Consider the following 17,527-nt stretch of genomic DNA (forward strand, 5'->3'; position numbering starts at 1 on the left):
TATTTCCTTTGCTATCATACTAGAAGGCCTATCAATCTCTCACCTAATTAAATTTTTTTTTATTTTATATTAGAGTATAGTTGATTTACAATGTGTTAGTTTCAGGTATACAGCAAAGTGGTTCAGTCATACATATACATATATCTATTCTTCTTTCAGATTCTTTTCCCACATAGGTTATTACGGAGTATTGAGTAGAGATCCCTGTGCTATACGGTAGGTCCTTGTTGATTATTTATTTTATATATAGTAGCGTGTATATGTTAATCCCCACCTCCTCCCCTGTCCTTTTTTTTTCCTTTGACACAATTTTACATTAATTTTTGTTTCCTTTCTACAAAACCATTTTAAAGGCATTTTACTGATTGAGCACCTCAGGTTTTATGTGAAGTTGCTCCTGTTGTGAATAAAGAGGGAGTTCTTTACTACCTGGTTCCTTCTCTTTTCTCCACCTTCGACAGGTTTCTACTATTATTAATTTGTTACTTAACCTTCTGGAGTTTCTTTATCCACTTGCATTTAAATATATAGATTCATATGTTCTGGGTGTTGCTTTTGATACCTCACAATATATTTTGGAAATCTTTACACATTGATAACATAGAAAGCTTCCTTGTTTGTCTTTGCTTAGTTTTACATTTTATTGCAAAATAAAACATATAGAGAAGTAAATAAAACCTTATTTCTACAACTTAACAATTAATTATAAATTGAACACCCATTTAACCATTACTCAGGAGCAAAAAAAAAAAAAAAAAAAAAGAGCATTGCTGCACTCCAGAAGCCCTCAGTATGTCCCTTCCACACTCCTCTTATCCCCCAAGAAAATCACAATCCTGACTTTTATGGTAATCATTTTTTACAGTCTTAATACATTTTACCATCTATGCATACATCCCTAAACAATGTATCATAATTTTGTGGTTTTTAAATTTATATAAGTATAATCATATTAAATGTTTGCTTTGTGTCTTTTTTTCACAAAATTATGCTTGTAAGATTCATCCATATTTTTGTGTGTAGCTCTGATCTGTTCATTGTCAATTGTTGAATAGTATTCAACATTATCCAATTTACTGTAAAGGTTCATTCAGGTTGTTTCCAATTCTTGGCTATACAAACAATACTACTATGAACATTCTTATACAAATCTCCTTGTGCACATATTTCTCTTGGGTATATATCTAGGATAATAGGGTATGTGTATCTTCAACTTACTAGATAGAGTCCAACTGTTTTCTAAAGTAGTTGTATCCGTTTAGACAATAGTGGTGATGAAAGGTCTTATTACATCACATCCTTGCCAAATAGTACTTCTTGTCATATTAATTTTAGTAATTCTGGTGGAAGATCAGTAGTATTTAATTATAGGATAACTTGCATTTTCCTAATTTCTAATAAAGCTGGTTGCTGTAGTTTTAAAAAAATATATTTCCACAAATTCTTTGGCATTTCTCTTATCAAAAGGTGGAGTCTGATTACCTTCTCCTTGACTGTGGGCTGGGCTTAGTGATTTGCTTCTAAGAAAGAATGAAGCCGAGGTGATGCTGTGTTTGATGTCTCAAGCTAAATAAAAGACAAAAATCTTCTGCCTGCCTCACTCTCTCAAGAAGTCATAGACTTCATAGAGTCATGGACTCATAAAAGTTCTTTATACCATATTTTCATGCTACTCCTGTTTGTAATTTATATTGGAAATATCTTCTCCCATTCTGTGTTTCATTTTATAGTTTTTTTTTGGATGAACAGAATTCTTCATTTCACTTAAATTTATCAAATTTCCCCTTATGTTTAGTGCTGTTGTGTCTTATTCCTTTAGAAACCCTCTCGTATCCTAAAGTCCTCAGGGATTTTGAAATATTCTCTTCTAAATGCTTTATACTTTTGCCTTTTACATTTCAGCAAATTAATTAATGCAGCTGAATTAATTTTTATGTATGGTGTATATTTTCCATATAGAGATCTAATTATGCCAGCACAATTTATTGAAAAGTCCTTCCTTTCCTTACTCTTCTACAGGGTCCTCTTTATTGGAGTATAATTGCTTTACAATGGTGTGTTAGTTTCTGCTTTATAACAAAGTGAATCAGCTATACATATACATATATCCCCATATCTCCTCCCTCTTGTGTCTCCCTCCCATCCTCCCTTAACTTCTAACTTTAGTGCTTAAAAGCAGCGCCTTATATTATTTATCTATTATCTCACGTGTGCATATGTTCTCTCTTGAGTTACTGTTTCACGTTTTGGAAGAAAGGAAACTGATTACTTTTTTGGTTGTACAGCTAATATTTATTAAGTTTATGCCAAGCTGACTCACAATATTAACATAGTTAATTCTCCTAAAAAAACCTATGAAGTGAATAATAGAATCTCTATTTTTTTTTACATCTTTATTGGAGTATAATTGCTTTACAATGGTGTGTTAGTTTCTGCTTTACAACAAAGTGAATCAGTTATACATATACATATGTTCCCATATCCCTTCCCTCTTGCGTCTCCCTCCCTCCCTATCCACCCTACGTTTCGTAGTGTATATATGTCCACGCCACTCTCTCACTTAGTCACAGCTTACCCTTCCCCCTCCCCATATCTAGAATCTCTATTTTAACGGAGGTTCAGAGTAATGAGTCACTTGCTCCAAGTTACACATAAGCCACAACTCCAGATTCCAAGCTCTTTATCTCTACTGCCCTAGGAAGCAGCCTTGTGTAATAGAAATGATAAAGGCTAAAGACTCAGAAAATCCTTAGTTTTAATCCCAGCTTTCTACAGACTACTTGTATGATATCAGGTGAAGCCCTCTCATCTGGACCCTTTCTAATCCTTAATACCACTGATACTGTGACCTTTCAAATACAAAAAATTCTGAACAAACACTTAAATTTCTTTCATACCTTTGAGATAAGGGTCCTTAATGATTTGACCCACCTACCAATCCAGCATCATCATTTGTTACTCCCACATGTCTTATATTCTAACCATACTGTTTTTACTTCCTAGTGTTCATCACATTTATGTCTCCCTGCACATACTGATCTTTTAATCTAGAACTTTCCTCCCACCACCTACTCTTTGCTAAGCTAATTGCTAATCCTGTTCATTCTTCAGGATTCAATTCTAACATTACCTTATCTATATTCTAGGCTCCTTATCTATATTCTCATAGCCTCTATAATAATAAAACTATTATTCTTAAAAATAATAATAGCTAACATTTAATGAGAGCTTATCATGCTTAAAACCATCACTGTTCTAAATACATGTATTTAATCACTTATTCCTCATTAGAACTCCATGAGATAGAAACTATTTTTATCCCCATTTTATGAATGATTAAATGGGGCATAAAACTTATTAAAATTAATTTTACCTGTTTCTCATTACTTTTTAAAACATACTACTAGAGGGACTTCCCTGGTTGTCCAGTGGTTAAGACTCTGTGCTTCCAATGCAGGGGGTGCAGGTTCAATCCCTGGTCAGAAAACTAAGATCTCATATGCCGTGAGGTGCATCAAAAACAAAACCAAAACCAAAAAAACTACTAGAAAATTTTAAATTATATATGTGGCTTGTATTATATTTCTATTGATCAGTGCTGGTTTAGAGAGATTAGACATTTGCTCAAGGCTACAGAGTTAGTTAGTGGCAGAGCCAGGACCCAACCCAGTCAGCTGGGTGAGAGAGTCCACCTCCTTCACGACTGGTCCCCATGTTGTGTCAGCATATTCTCCATCACAGAACTCATCAGTCTTTTTTACTAGACTTTGAGCTTCTGGAGATCATAAACTAAAGTCTTTAACCTTTGAATCGTCAATTCCTAACACAGTATCTGACATATAGAATATGCATGAGGAACGTTTGGTGGTTTTTTTTATGAGAATGCCACAATGATAGCAGTTTTAAAAAATTAGTCTGTCCACTTTTTTATTAAACTAAGCCCTAGAAACTACTTAAAGCAAAAGTTGAGATAAAGCCACCATCCTAATACTTGGAAGAATAATGTTTGATAGTGAGTATCTCCTTCTAAAATAATTACAAGCATAAATGCTAAGAGGGATATTCAACCTGTAAACTGAAACAAATTTCAGTTTACAGTTCAGTTCCTTCAGTTTCCTTCAGAAACCATGAAGGAATCCATGGAGTAGCTGGAAATTTAGGTAAGTCAGAGCTTTACACTGTCATGCACAGCATGAAAAGATGGTTTCATAAAGGACAGTGAACTCAATCAATTTTATCTGAGAAGATAAAAGAGGGCTAGGAAAAGATAATCAGATTCTTTCTGAAAGAAAAGGAGAAATGCCCTTCATAAGCATATTTGCAACACAGTGGTGAAAGATAAACAGAAATTATAGTCAAGAAGTGATTGTGTGATCATTAAAAGAGTAACATTAACAACCACTTTTAATATTAATTGACTTGCTTCAAAAATTACTTGCATTTTAAAAGAAATTTTATATCAAGATCATGAATATTACAAATAATTCAACTAAATATATAACTATTAGCATAAACAATGTTCTTTTATGTATTATCCTGTGGAACTCTGTAAATACCTGCCATGAGGATTGGTATAAAAGGATTCACAGTAGATGGAAGTACATAAATAAAGAGGCTAAGACTAAAATGAGGATGAGATTCAGATAACTGAACTTGAAAATCTGCAACTTTATTAAGGTTTTCTTGGTTGCCTAATATACATGATTAACTTCATAATTCTTATTGGACTTTACAGTAGAAAATGTATTTTCCATTTGTAGAGGTACAAAATCAACTTTAATGAATTATCCAGACATTCCTCATCTTTATTTTTTGCTTGTTTGATTTTGTCCAGTAGTATGAAAGGCATATGATCATTGCATGCTTGTCAATATATCTTACATTTTTAATAATTTTATATATTATAGATATACAATTGTTTTTTTCCCCTGCACTGGGCAGCTTGCAGGATCTCAGTTCCCTGACCAGGGATTGAACTTGGGGAATGGCAATGAAAGCCGAGAATCCTAACCACTAGGCCACCAGGGAACCCGCCCTCCCTCCACCTAAAGTCTATTTTGAAATTAACTTGCAGCTTAACTTCCTTTTTATTTATATCTGTCCAATCTTTTATTTGAAACTTCTTTATTACTTTCATCCAAAAATCAAAACACAACTAAATAAGAAGCACGTATTTTAGGGACAATAACAAGTCCTACAACTCAGGCTTCTCACAAGGATTAGATAAATTAATATGTAACAAATATGTAAATACGTTACTATGTAAAGCACTTAGAATGCTTAGAAAGTAGGTATGTGAGGCTAGTTTCAATTAATGTCATCCATTACATCAACAGACTAAAAAAGAGAAATTATATGATCACATCAATAGATGCAGAAAAAGCACTTGAAAAGAATCCAACAACATTCATGATAAAAACTCTCAGTAAACTAGGAATGGAGGGGAACTTTCTCAACTTGCTAAGACTATTTTTTTTAAATCTTCAGCTAACATCATACTTAATAGTGAGAGGCTTGAAGCTTTTCCACTATGATGAGTTACAAGGCCAGCATGTCCACTCTCACCTCTCTTTTTCAAAAATGTACTAGAAGTCTTTGTTAATGTGATAAGACAAGAAAAGGAAATAATGGTATACAGACTGGAAAAGAAGAAATAAAACTGCCTTCATTCACAGATAACATGATCATCTTTGTGAAAAATCCAAAAGAATAAACAAAAACCCTTAGAACTCATAAGAGATTATAGCAGGATTGCAAGATACAAAGTTCATACACAAAAGCCAATTGCTTTCCTATATACAAACAATGAGCAAGTGGAGTTTGAAATTAAAAACACAATACCAATTAGCATTGAAAAGAATAAAATACTTAGGTATAAATCTAACAAAATATACATAAGACCTATATGAGGAAAACTACAAAACTACAAAATTTTGGTGAATGAAGTCAAAGAAATAAATAAATGGAGAGATATACCATACTCATGGATAAGAAGACTCAGTATTGTCAAGATGTCAGTTCTTTTCAACTTGATTTATAGAGTCAGTGCAATCCTAATCAAAATCCCAACTTATATTATGAATATAAACAAACTGATTCTAAAGCTTATATGGAAAGGGACAAGACCCAGAATAGCCAACACAATATTGAAAGTGAAGAACTAAGTTGGAGGATTGACAATATCCAACTTCAAGACTTACTATAGAACTACAATAATCAAGACAGCATGGTAAAATAATTGGTAAAAGAATAGACAAATAGATCGATGGAACAGAATAAAGAGCCCAGAAATAGACCCCACATAAATATAGTCAACAGATCTTTGACAAAGGAGCAAATGCAACACAATGGAGCAGAGATGAATTCTCAACAAATAGCACTGGAACAACTGGATAGCCACATGAAAAAAAAATTAACCTAGACACAGACTTTACATCCTTCACAAAAACTCAGAATGGATCATAGACACAAATGTGAAATACAAAACTATAAAACTCTTACGAGGTAACATCGGAGAAAACCTAGATAACATTGGGTACGATGATGCCTTTTTAGATACAAAATGATCCACGAAAGAAATAATTATTAAGCTGGACTTCATTAAAATTAAAATTAAAAACATCTGCTCTGCAAAAGACAATATCAAGAGAATTAGAGAACTTGAATCTAGATCCTGTAGATTTTCAAATTTAAATAAAGACCCAGTTTTACAAACTTTTAAAGAATGTTACAGATCTTAAAGAAAAAATATATTACCTGAAAGAGAAACAACAGAAATTATTGAATGAGCTATTAAAATAAAAAATTTTCAAATATTTGTTGACGTATAATTTTTAAGTATACAAGTAAATGACTTGACAAATGTATACACTTGAGTAACCACCACCCCCATCTCTCTCTACAGAAAGTTTCCTAGTGCCCCTTTTGCAGTCAGTATCCCTGTATATAACATTTTAACAATTTCCCATTAAATATATGAAATCAGAATTTTTTAAATTAAAAATACATTTGAATCATAGATTCTATATGAAAATTTTATATAGTACTTTATTTGAAGTTATGTCTCTTGGATTTGTTAACTGATTTTGCAAATGAAAACTAGCATTATTGACTTATACATACTCAAACCGCCCAAAACACCAGTTGTTAGAACTGTACCAAAATAACCACAATGTCATTAACCCATCAATGCATAGCTTAAATTGAAGTTAATTGAAGTTTAACTTGTATTTTCCATTTATTATCACTGAATATTGACCTAAAGATTTAGAGAAATAATTTTTGTACAATATATTGAAGCTATTTCTGTTGTTAATGTTTGGCTGTATTGTAATTGTTGCAGTGCCATACAATCTAGAGTATATTTTAAGTTGTATTTGAACTTACACTGATTAACAGTCAACTAAAACTAAATAGAAATAAAATTTAAGGAGGAAGCAGAGCAGTTCTGAGAAGGAACAGAAGGAGTAAACCAAGTCTCCCAGTTCCATCATGTTTAGGTGATTTCTGGTTTTATCCTTCTATGTTGTGGGTATTTCAGGGGAAATCTGATTTATCATCTTACCTTTCTACCTAAGGCCTAATCTCTTAAAATGACATGGTGCTCTGTAAACCAAGTGCAAAGTAATAAGAAACAGGCTTGGAGATTTAGTATCTTTGTCTTTCCCAATCTTCTACTTGCTCACTGGTATGTTCAAAGGGGAGAAGATAGACTTCAAAGAGTACATGCTTACATCCTGTAGAATCTATTTTTGTGAAATAAGTCTTGAAAATCACTCTCTGTCCATGAGTCTTTCCTGAGAAGGTAAAGAGAAGCATAGTGATGGAATTGCTCTGTTAAAGGGATCAGTTATTTAAAAGGTATCCTCTTGCTCCTGCAGGTCCTCTGGTATTGTCTCTGTTATGGTGGAGAAGACCCATGTGATAGATACCTGGATTCCTGGCTTATCTGAATAGAAATTGTAGATACAGAATTTGAGATGCTCTTCCTAATTAAAAGCAGTTTCTCAATTTTATTTGGGTGATTCTATTTCCAGTTGGGGCATTCCTATTTTTAAAAGCCTAAAAAAGTTTCTGAGGCTGGGAGTACAACAAATCTGACCAAAAATCTATTAACGATACAAGCATTTACTACAGAGTCACTGTACAAAGCCCTAAGAAAAAGCTGCTAAGGAATATCAGAATCACACAATACCTGTCCTCAAGTATAGTATCTCACAAAATTTATTTAGTGCTCTCTTGCTCAGAATATTAACTTGCTGACCTTTCATGAAATGTCAAATCTTACATAAACTTTCCTTTTGTTAAAATCTTTGATATCTGGTGATGACTGATATTTACCAGAAGTCATTAGTACTCATCACATTCACGAAATTTCTAGGCAGTGTGAGTTGGCAGATGCTTAAAAGAACTGAACTCTGGCTGAAGGCTTTTCACACTTACTACATTCACAGGGTCTTTCTCCAGTGAGCATTCTTTTGGTGTTTGGTGAGACTTGCATTCTGGCTAAAGACTACCACATTTACCACATTCATAGGGTTTCTCTCCAGTATGTATTTTCTCATGTGTGGTAAGGTGTGAACTCTGGCTGAAGGCTTTCCCACACTAGCTACATTTACAGAGTCTCTCTCCAGTGTGAGTTTTCTGATGTTTGGCAAGATTTGCACTCTGGCTAAAGGCTTTCTCACATTCATAACGCTTCTCTCTGGTGTGGATTACTTGATGTATGGTAAGGTGTGAACTCTGGCTGAAGGCTCTCTCACATGCATTACACCTGTACGGGTTCTCTCCAGTGTGAGTTCTGTAGTGACTTCTGAGAGCAGAGTGGTCTCTGCAAGTCTTCCCACAATCAACACATTTAAAGACGTTTTCTCCATTATCAGTCCTCTGATAATGAGTCAGGGATGATCTTTGGCCAAAGCCTTTCCCACACTCATTATATTCATATGGTTTCTCTCCAGTGTGTATTTGTGATGCTGAATAAGAGCTGACCAATTTCAGAAGGCTTTCTTACATTGTAACTTTGCACTCAGAGGGTTTCTCTCCAGTGTGTATTCTTTTATGTTAATTAAGTGATGAGCTCTGGCTGAAGGACTTCCCACACTCATTATGTTCATAGGGTTTCTCACTAGTGTGAGTTCTCTGATGTGGTTTTTTTTAAAGATTTATTCATTTATTTAATTTTATTTTGGCTGTGTTGGGTCTTACTTGTGGCATGCGGGATCTTCGCTGAGGCATGCGGGATCTTTCGTTGCAGTGCGTGGGCTTCTCCCTAGTTGTGGTGTACGGGTTTTCTCTTCTTTAGTTGTGGCACGCGGGTTCCAGAGCACATGGGCTCAGTAGTTTGCAGCATGTGGGACCTAGATGAGGCGCGCAAGCTCAGTAGTTGTGGCACACAGGCTTAGTTGCCCCGGGGCATGTGGGATCTTAGTTCCCTGACCAAGGATGGAACCTGCATCCCCTGCATTGTAAGGCAGATTCTTTACCACTGGCCCACCAGAGGAGTCACTCTCTGATGTTTAATAAGAGAATTCCTGCTGAAAGTTTTCACACAGTCATTGTATTTGAAGGGCTTCTCTCCACTGTGGATTTTCTCATACTGAGTAAAGGTTACATTCTCACTGAAGATTTTCCAACTATTACATTCAGAAGATTTCTCTCCAAAATAAGAAGATAAAGGGTGACTCTTTGGATGATTATTAAGAAAAGAATAGTAACTGAAAGTTTTCCCACATTCCTTACATTTGTATTGTTTCTCTACACTGCACATTTTATGTTTCATTAGTTCTGTATTCTGTTTGAAAATATCTTCAGTCATATCACACTTATATGGTCTCTTTCCTATAGGAATTTTTGTTGTATAATAGAATATATTCTTGCAAATTTTCTTTTTGCCTGGCCCCTCTCTTTGTTGAGCATTTTCTTGTTGGCAACTGACATTTGATCCCATACTCTGCTGGTCTTCCTCTCTTGGCTCTACAACCTATTCTTTACATTCCCCATCTTCTCTCAAGTTTAGGTTTCAGGGACCATCTTTGGTAGGTCTTTTCATTATTGCTCCCAAGGAGGTCTTATTCAGAAACATCCTGGTTTTCAATAGACTTTTTGGTCTCTAGATTATTTTCTCAGCCTGAAAGAGAATTTTTTAAATGCACGTGTCTTGTGCTGAGTGACAGGAAGCTGGTGAAGGTGCAGTGATAATATGAAAATATGTCCACAGATATATATGGCTCTTACACTCTGAAATATGTCTTTGCATTTAACATCACAGAGGGATGAGGAAGGAAAAAAGATATACATAGAACAAGAATGGTATGAAAGGGGGCCACATCAATCTATATACATAATTCAAAATGTGAAAGAAGGAAGGGAGGTGATCCAGTGGGAAGCATCATCAGAAGTTAGACAGATGGACCAGAAAAAAGGAAAATGGTCATGCCATTTTCAGGGAAATGACTGGGGTTGGGGGTAGTGGGGTGGGGGAGAGAATACTGGAAAGCTGGAGGCAAAGCAATTACTCAGAGATGTTTGGGCACTTATTTCACTTTTTACAGTCGAGTGAGAATATCACCTCCTGCTGGTGTTTTCAATACCAGAATCAGGAAAGTCCAATCTGAGTAAACATTTCTTTAAATGAAAGTAGCAGGCTTCCTGAATAGTGACAAATGCCCCTAGTATAAAATTATGTGGTACACCATGTGCAAAACAATGTCACCTTCAGGTACCTGGCTTTTGTTGGGGGATTTTGGGGAATGTGGTGAGCACAGTGAGATATGTTGCAACTGTTCCTGCTCTGTAGGACCACCTAAGTTTCAAGCCTGAAGACAGTTGGCTAATTAGTTTAGAAATTTTCAGGGTTTCTTTTCATTTGGTAAGGAGGCTCTCTTTCCCCCAATCCCTAGCCCATTTGAAACATGCATATGTATAATAACTGTGGGAAGGCATCTGAGCTTAAAATCTAGGTCTTTGTGCCTAAATTATGTGAGTCTCCTGACTAATTTCATGGCTGGCAGTCTCTCCTCATCACAGCCATCTACATTCTCCCAATCTGCTCTCTACAATCTCAAGGTGACAATGTTTTGCACACAGTGGGGTTTTATAACCATGGACCACACAAGAGTCTAGGTAGGTGGTGAGAGCAATCATGGCATTCCAAAGTGTCAGGGACCCAGCCTCTTCTATCTTGTTTGTCCCTCATGTATAAACTTGACCTCATACTCCAAGATTATAAGGAGAACAGAAGGGATAAAGAAGGGCAAAGATCAGCCATTTTTTCAGAAAGTTTCCCAGAAGCTGCCACCTGACACTTCTGCATATATTCCATTGAGCAGAATTCTAAGATAGCTCCAAGATTCCCACTCCTGTGGTATTAACTCTGTATAATCTCCTCCCTTTGAGTGTGCATAGCTCCTGTGACTATGGTGGGGTAGTCATTTCCTTGATTAAGTTACATTATATAAGACTCTATGGTAGCAGACTGGATAGATTCTCCTTCTGGCTGTGAAGAAGCAAGCTGCCTCACTGTGATAGGGCCATGTGGCTAGGACCAAAGGACAGCCTCTAGTTGCTGAGAACAATGACCAGCCAACAGCTAACAAGAAAATGGGTCCTACACATAAGGAACTGAATTCTGCTAACAAACTAAATGAGCTTAGAAGAGGATCTCAAGCCTCAGATGAGATTGTGGTTCCAGCTAATATCCTGATTTCAGCCTGTATTAAACCCTGAACAGAGAACCCAGTTGAGCCCTGCTCTGACTTCTGACCTACAAAAATGTGAGATAATAAATGGGTGTTGTTTTCAGCTGCCAAATGTGTGGTAATTTGTTATACAGCAACAGGAACCTAACACAAAATGTTTAATGGATGGATAAATAAACCAATGACTTGAAGAGATGATTACTAGAGAATGGTACTGTTGAGAGGGAGCTTTTTCTACAGAACCTACCATTTACTACAATAAGTCAAATAACTTTAGATTTGATTTCAGAAGTATATATACGAGAACATAAATTTTAAGGTGAGGGGATAAAATGTGTTAATGCTCTGAACACTGGAATGGCATTTCTTTTTTTTTTTGTGGTACGCGGGCCTCTCACTGTTGTGGCCACTCCAGTTGCGGAGCACGGCTCCGGACGCGCAGGCTCAGCGGCCATGGCTCACGGGCCCAGCGCTCCGCGGCATGTGGGATCTTCCCGGACCGGGGCACGAATCCGCGTCCCCTGCATTGGTAGGCGGACTCTCAACAACTGCGCCACCAGGGAAGCCCCTGGAATGGCATTTCTGATGGGAATAAACTCATATTTACCTGGTGTCCTGCAGTTAGATGCATGGTAGCCAGCCTCTCTCCTTTGGGCTCCATTTTGAGGGAAGGAAGAATCCTGGGAAGACAGAGATGTCAAAAGAACATGGGGTACTGAAGACAAACTACTGACCAGCAAATCCCTCAGAACAATAGATGTGGAGCCTACCTTCTCTCCAAAGAAAGCTATCAAAGGAAGCAAAAGGACAGATATAACTCCCAATTCCTAAGTTTCAGAGAAAGGAATTCCTATCTCTGTTATTAGAGTGGGTTGCAGATAACAGTTATCTGGATGCTATTGGGGGCAGGAACAGAGAGGGAAGCATGAGGACATAGGATGCCTGGGCAGGGAACACTAGGAGGTGACAATCAGATACAAAAAGGAAGATGAAAATATTAAGGAGAAACTTTACCTCAGTAAGGTGTTCATGTAGTATAAAGTGTTATATCCTTTTTGGAAAGTAATTTGACCCCTCATACCACAGATTCATGCAGCATTTTGTTGCGGTAATAGTACTCTTAACAACTAGTTATAAGAGAATCATTTTTTACAAAACAGAATCTTTTAAAAACAAAAACAAATCGCAGGTTAAAAGATGATCCCTGCAGAACGCATTAAAATATAAAAAATTCCAAACAATCTAAATATGCCATAAAAAGAAATAAAATTTACAAAGTATTAAAATGGCATCTCGAGGGAACAGCCCACCTCTATCAAAATAATTATGAAAACGACACAGCCAACATATAAAATGCTTGTGATAGAATGAAAATATCTGAAACAATTATTGTGACTATTCTACAATTATAATTGAGTAAAAACTATGCATTTATCTAGGCAGGGAGTGGAAAGAAACATGGAAAATACACTTGATGTGTTATAAGATTCTGGCTGATTTTTGCCCTTTTCACTCTTGTTGGAAAGTTTGTGCAGTAATAGAAAATAAAATTACCTAGGATTGACTCTGTACCTAAAGAAGGGTAAGGAAAACTTATGTTTCCTACTTTTACTTTGCAGACTGCCTTCTTCTAAGCTTATTCCATTAGTACATTTTTTCTATAAGCCATACTTATTTCTTCCTCATTTGGGTTAAATCCTCCAGAGACACAATCTTCATTATTTTCAGAGTTTTGAGACAAATTTTAAACTCCTTGTTCAGGAGGATCTGAAACTGTTTCAGCACAAGTAATTTCACCATTTCTTTGATCTTGCCAGTGCCAATGCTCTAAAGACCTCTGGGTCAAGTTTGTCTGTTGATTGATCCTGCACAACTAGCTTTTCCTCCACACAGGGGTTCAAAAGATGTCTGAAAGGAGCTGGAAGCTAAAGCTTCTCTTCAGACTGCAAATTCTCTTCAAAGATGCAATTTCTTTGGAGGCTTACCTCCATCTCAGGCATTTGAGCTGTACTTTCAACCTCTGAAGTTCCAAGCTGAGGCCTCTATCCAGAAAACCTGTGGGCAGAAATACAACTGCAAACATTTACTGAACAGTACTCTGTAGAGGACACCAGGATTCCAAACTTTTAAAAGATGTTAAACTATTAGGGGAAGGTTGACAGGAACCTTTATTATATATAAATCAGATTGACGAGCAAAACAGTGGGACATCAAGCCATCATATGCCTCCTGGTGTGATGCAAAAAGAAGAACAAAGCCACAGGTATCAGTATTCTTGTCAGAAAATTGAATCTAAATCTGAATATAGCCTTTAGATATAACCATCAGCTTGTAGAGATTACAGAAGATAGAATTGTTTAAAAAAGAATGATACCACTACTATGTAATTATCCAAATCCAAAATGTAGGAAATTCTACATGCTGAATGACCCTGTTTCTTCAACAACAACAACACAAACAAACAAAATGGCATGGGGAAAAAAAGAAAGGAGATTGTGAGAAAATGGCAGAATAAAGAAATCCAAAAGTCTGTCCCTCCACAAAAGCAACAATCGCAATTCTGGAAAAAATGTCAGAATCAACTGTTTTAAAATTCTACAAATTAACCAAAACTTGCAGCAGCCATTGGAATGCTTAATAATCAAGGAAAATCATCTGAATCTTAGTAAGAACAGTGAGCTTTATGGCATTTTAACTGGTCCCATTCTACACTCCCTAATTGGCAGTGGTCTTGAAGATAACAGCTCCCATTTTCAGCACGGGTACTAGTACCAGAGGGAATAGAATAGACCTCATCCACAAAGAATTGTGTTTTTTTTGTTTTTACCTGTCAGGTGGCTCCATGGAGGAATGACTCAAAGAAAATATAAGAAGAATGAACACTTACTAATTCATTGTATGAGGCCAATATTACCCTAATACTAAAGACAGAAAAAGACATCACAAAAAAAATCAAAACTACCTAACAATATCCCTTATGAATCCAGATGTCAAAATCTTCAACAAAATACTAGTAACTTGAATTCAGTAGCATATTTAAAATATTATATACCACAGCCAAGTGAAATTTATCCCAGGAATGCAGTATGATTCAACAGAAAAAAATCAGTGTAATATACCTTATTAACAGAATGAAGGGGGAAAACCACTAGTTCATCTTAATAGATGTAGAAAAAGCATTTGACAAAAATCCAACACCCTTTCATGAATATATATATATATATATATATATATATAACACAACAAACTAGGAAAAGAAGGGAACTTCCTCAGCCTAATTAAGGGCATCTATGAAAAAAGCCACAACTCACATCATGCTTAACAGTGAAAGACTGAAAGCTTTCCCCCTAAGATCAGGAACAAGATAAGGATGTCCATTCTTGCCACTTCTATTCAACACTGTACTGGAAGCTCTAGCCAAGGCAATTCAGAAAGAAAGGAAAAAAAAAAAGGCATCCAGATTGGAGAGGAGCAAGTAAAACTATCTCTATTCACAGATGACACAATCTTATATCTAAAACCTTAAAGAATACACACACACACAACACACACACACACACACACAAACTATTCCAACAAACGAGTTCAACAAAATTGCAGGGTAAGATAAAATTGAAAGATCAATTTGCAAAACTCAGTTGTATTTCTATATACTAACAATGAATAATCCAAAAATAATATTGAGAAAACAATTCTATTTATAATAGTGTGAAAAAGAAAAATATACCTAGGAATAAATTTAACCAAAGAAGTGCACAAATTTTACAATGAAAGCTATAAAACACTATTGAAAGAAATTAAAGAAGATCAAAGTAGGGCTTCCCTGGTGGCGCAGTGGTTAAGCATCCGCCTGCCAATGCAGGAGACACTGGTTTGAGCCCTAGTCAGGGAAGATCCCACATGCCGTGGAGCAACTAAGCCCATGTGCTGCAACTACTGAGCCTGCACTCTAGAGCCCGCGAGCCACAACTACTGAGCCTGCGTGCCACAACTACTGAAGCCTGTGTGCACTGAAGCCTGTGTGCCTAGAGCCTGTGGTCTGCAACAAGAGAAGCCACTGCAAGGAGAAGACCGCGCACCGCAACGAAGAGTAGCCCCCGCTTGCCGCAACTAGAGAAAAGCCCCTGCGCAGCAACGAAGACCCAATGCGGCCAAAAATAAAGAAAGAAAGAAAAGAAAAAAAAAGATAAAAGTAAATGGGAAAATATCTGGTGCTTATGCACTGGGACACTTAATATTGTTTTAAAGGCAATATTCCCTGAATGATCTACAGACTCAGTGATTCAAAATCTTAGCTGCCTTCTTTGCAGATATGGACAAGCTGATCCTAAAATTCATATGGAATTGCAAGGGACACCAATAGGGAAAGCAATCTTGAAAAGAACAAAATAAGACTGACATTTCCCGATTTCAAAACTTACTACACAGCTACATTAATCAAAATAGTGTGGTATGAGCACAAGTCAGTGGAACAGAAGTGAGAGTCAATAAACCTATGTGACTATGGTCAATTGATTTTCGACAAGGGCTTCAAGACCATTCAATAGGGAGTCACTTTGGGGAATCACTTTTTCAACAAATCCACATCCAAAAGAATGAATTTGGACCCCTATGCCCACATATTCAAAAATTAACTCAAAATTGATCAAAGACCTAAATGTAAGAACTAAAACTCTTAAAAGGAAATGTAACTATAAATCTTTGGGACACTGGATCAGGCAATTATCTTAAATATGGCACCAAAAGCACAAGTAACAAAAGAAAAAAATAGATAAGTTGGACTTCATCAAAATTAAAAAATTCGGGCTTCCTGGTGGTGCAGTGGTTGAGAATCCGCCTGCCGATGCAGGGGACACGGGTTCGTGCTCCGGTCCGGGAAGATCCCACATGCCGCGGAGCGGCTGGGCCCGTGAGCCATGGCCGCTGAGCCTGTGCGTCCGGAGCCTGTGCTCCACAACGGGAGAGGCCACAACAGTGAGAGGCCCGCGTACCACACAAAAAAAAAAAAAAATTAAAAAAATCATGGCTCAAAGGACACTATGAAAAGCGTGAAAACACCCACATAATGGGTGAAAATATCTGCAAATAATATATCTGACAAGAGTCTAGTATACAGAATACACAAAGAACTCTTACAACCCAGCAACAAAAACACAACCCAATTTTTAAAACAGGCAATGGATCTGAATAGTCATATTGCCAAGGAAGACATGCAGATGGCCAATAAGCATATAAAATAACGCTCAATACCATTAGTCACTAGGCAAATGTGAATAAAAACCACAAGATACCATTTCACACCCACTAGGACAACTATACTCAAAACAATTTGATTTTCAACAAATATTGATAAGGATGTTGAGAAATGGAACCCTTATACATTGCTGGTGGAAATGTAAAATGGTGCAGCTGCTGTGGAAAAGTTTGACATTTCCTTGACAATTTAAATATAGAGGTACCATATGATCCAGCAGTTCTACTCCTAGGCATAAACCCAAGAAAACTGAAAAACAAAAAATGCAAACACAATGGAATATTACTCAGCCATAAAAAGAAATGAAACTGAGTTATTTGTAATGAGGTGGATAGACCTGGAGTCTGTCATACAGAGTGAAGTAAGTCAGAAGGAGAAAAACAAATACCGTATGCTAACACATATATATGGAATATAAGGAAAAAAATGTCATGAAGAGACTAGGGGTAGGATGGGAATAAAACACAGACCTACTAGAGCATGGACTTGAGGATATGGGGAGGGGGAAGGGTAAGCTGTGACAAAGTGAGAGAGTGGCATGGACATATATACACTACCAAATGTAAAATAGATA

The 17,527-nt window shown here is 36.4% G+C and overlaps 1 protein-coding gene and 1 long non-coding RNA gene across 3 annotated transcripts in view; one reads left to right on the plus strand and one right to left on the minus strand.

Moving 5' to 3' along the window:
* Window positions 1–17,527, plus strand: part of ZSCAN31 (zinc finger and SCAN domain containing 31) — a 284,613-nt gene that overhangs the window by 249,128 nt on the left and 17,958 nt on the right. The window lies entirely within an intron of this gene.
* LOC129391497 (uncharacterized) lies at window positions 2,517–13,757 on the minus strand. 2 transcript variants are annotated; one of them, XR_008615685.1, is made up of 4 exons: window positions 13,685–13,757; window positions 12,307–12,379; window positions 9,208–9,359; window positions 2,517–7,796 (listed from the first exon to the last, which is right to left on the minus strand). It is a non-coding gene; the product is annotated as an uncharacterized lncRNA (long non-coding RNA). The 2 variants fall into 2 exon arrangements; XR_008615686.1 differs by lacking the exon at window positions 2,517–7,796 and adding an exon at window positions 7,805–7,948.

This window comes from Physeter macrocephalus, chromosome 18 (assembly GCF_002837175.3).
Source record: "Physeter macrocephalus isolate SW-GA chromosome 18, ASM283717v5, whole genome shotgun sequence".
NCBI classification, from domain to species: Eukaryota; Metazoa; Chordata; class Mammalia; order Artiodactyla; family Physeteridae; genus Physeter; species Physeter macrocephalus.